Genomic DNA, 2537 nt, shown 5'->3' with positions numbered 1-2537 from the left:
GTGTGAATACAGTTTTCTGTATTCCAAAAAAGTCTTCTGCTCACTAAGAAAATATGAACAACTTTCCTCAAGAGCGTTACCTTATTATTCCCATTTCACAGGCATGGAGCACTGAAGCAATTTGCCCAAGGGAGCAACCTAGTTGTGAATAGCACTCAGCTTTATTTGAGTCTTTTCCAAATACCATAGTTGAAGTACTGAGGTGCAGGATTAGTGACTTGGCACATTATGTACACTTAATGGTGGGTCATACACAGTGTTGAATCACTGACTAATTTGGGGGGAAAAATAAGACTCAGCAAATAAATTGCCCTCCCATTTTCTCTGAAATGCATGGTGTGCCTATTGACACCAATCAGTCAGCGGTATTTAGTGAGCACTTACTGTGTGCAGATCACCGTAATAACCACTTGGGAGAGTACAATATAACAGAATAAATGGACTCATACAACTCATACGTTATTGTTGTTGTCTTATGCTGTGGAGTCATGTTCAACCCATAGCGACGTCATGGACACATCTCTCCTGTGACATCCCACCTCCATCTGCAATCGTTCTGGTAGTGCATCCATAGAGTTTTCTTGGTAAAAATATGGAAGTGGTTTACCATTGTCACCTTCCGTGCAGTAAACTTGAGTCTCCACCCTCGACTCTCTCCCATGTCGCCGTTGCCCAGAACAGGGCAGTTTTAACTTGTAGCAGATTGATTTCCACTCGCTAGCCACTGCCCCAAACTAGGAATGGAATGGATAGGCCTCTGCTTGATTCTCCCTCCCACAGTCGAGACTGGTAGAGTACTGGAAACTCTTCAGGAGCAACTCTGAGAGGGGAACTTATATATAGGGGTGTGATTTGTCTCACATTCGGAAGGAGCAGGGACCAAAGAAAGAATTAGTTGTGAGCATTAATGAACTGCAAGCAGAAACTATCATAATGAGTGTGTATTCCTGAATAGAGACAACTTGAGTCGACTAGACTCCTCTTTGGCCCTCCTGTCTGCAAGTGCTGCTTGTTAGTTTTAATTTAATCCTGGGGTCAAAGTCTAAAAGTATGGGGAGATACAAGCAACTCAGTCCAGTCATCTGCCTTGCATGTCGGTGAAATTTAAATTATTCGAAGTGACGTTGAGGGGGCAAAAATGGCTTAAATATGCCAAAACAGGACATTCAGAATTGCGTTGCAACCCTGTACCTGCCTTAAGCCATTGTTCGCCTATCCCCATCCTGGGGCTCCTTTTACACACCATACAGACTTTAATACCCAGCCACAATGAGGCAGCGAAAGGAAGAAGTTTTAACACTCCTGCTCAGAAAAGTAGGACCAGAGCAGGTTTGTCAGCACCTTGAGGTGATCGTCGGAAGACAGTGTCTGTGGTTCAACGGAGTGCGGTTTTAGGTTAGAATTTGGTTGGAAATAACCAGGGCCCTTTGGCTGTGACTTCCCCTGGAAAAAAAAAAAGAAAGCTTTATCTTAATTAAAGTTTAATTAAGGATCACGTTTGGCAGTACTTTTCACACCGATCTACACCAGCAGATTTTCTAGGGCTTAACTTTATCGTGCAGAAAATCCTCTTTTATTACTCCCAACCTGTTGTAAAAGCTGTTGGCACAGAGTGATGGCCGCCTCATTCAGAAGCGTTATTTGCCACTGGAAATACCCCAAGTCTCTAGAGAGAGCACCACAGTGGTTCAATTTAATATCTGTCCTATCACTACAAGACTCTAGCTCATTATTAATGATACTATTCATTAATTTCTTGTTGGGCTGATGTTGTTATTTATTAAAATATTAAAGAAAGCCCCTGAGACACATACATAATGAGGGACACCTCAGTTTCATGTGCTCTACCAGCTGAAGGAATGAATGAATCCACTGTAGATTCACCCACACTTCCCTACCCTGTTCCTCCCTCATTAGTCCTGCTGTATCTCTGAGTGACACTGTAAATTCATTTTGTGCTCCGTCCAATCAGAGCATAATACAAATGTGGGACTCTCTTTTTTTAATGAGCCATTCCTATGCAAAATGAATTGACTACTGTCTAACTCATCTAATCTGCCTGTATTTTGGGGAAGGACGAAATTGCCTCTGTTCATATAGGAAATAAATAAAAGTGGACGTTTTTTTTCTCCCCTTTTCAGTCTTGCGTTTGGAAAAATTTCACCATAATAAATTCTACATTTTAAGAACCTGCCACCTTAGTTAACTAAATCCCAGCATGACATTTAAACGTGTGATCGTCGTATTTAAAAAAGCCTAAACAAGCAGTTTGTACACTGCAGTGGTCATTTGATGTGTGTTTGAACATGCATTCAGGTGCGGCTTTACAGAAATTCTGAGGATCCTGGGTGTATTTGTTCACCTTTAAACACATAGATTTCTAAGGACATGCTTCTGTGAGGGTGGGGGAGGTGGTAAAATATATACAGTAATCTCAAGGGACAAAACAGGAAGCAAATGAGAGCCTTGCCATCATCACGAAACCCAAATTTTATTTATGGGAGAAGGAAAAAAAATAAATCACTTTGGGTTTGGGT

The 2537-nt window shown here is 41.5% G+C and overlaps 1 non-coding gene across 1 annotated transcript; it reads right to left on the bottom strand.

The window, feature by feature from the left end:
* Nucleotides 1-691: 691 nt before the first annotated feature.
* On the bottom strand, nucleotides 692-830 carry LOC119932725. The gene has a single exon (XR_005452464.1). It is a non-coding gene; the product is annotated as a small nucleolar RNA SNORA7 (small nucleolar RNA).
* Nucleotides 831-2537: the final 1707 nt, after the last annotated feature.

This window comes from Tachyglossus aculeatus, chromosome 9 (assembly GCF_015852505.1).
Source record: "Tachyglossus aculeatus isolate mTacAcu1 chromosome 9, mTacAcu1.pri, whole genome shotgun sequence".
Classification (NCBI taxonomy): Eukaryota; Metazoa; Chordata; class Mammalia; order Monotremata; family Tachyglossidae; genus Tachyglossus; species Tachyglossus aculeatus.
Note: the sequence above shows the minus strand (reverse complement) of the source record. Positions and strands in the feature narration are given on the sequence as shown.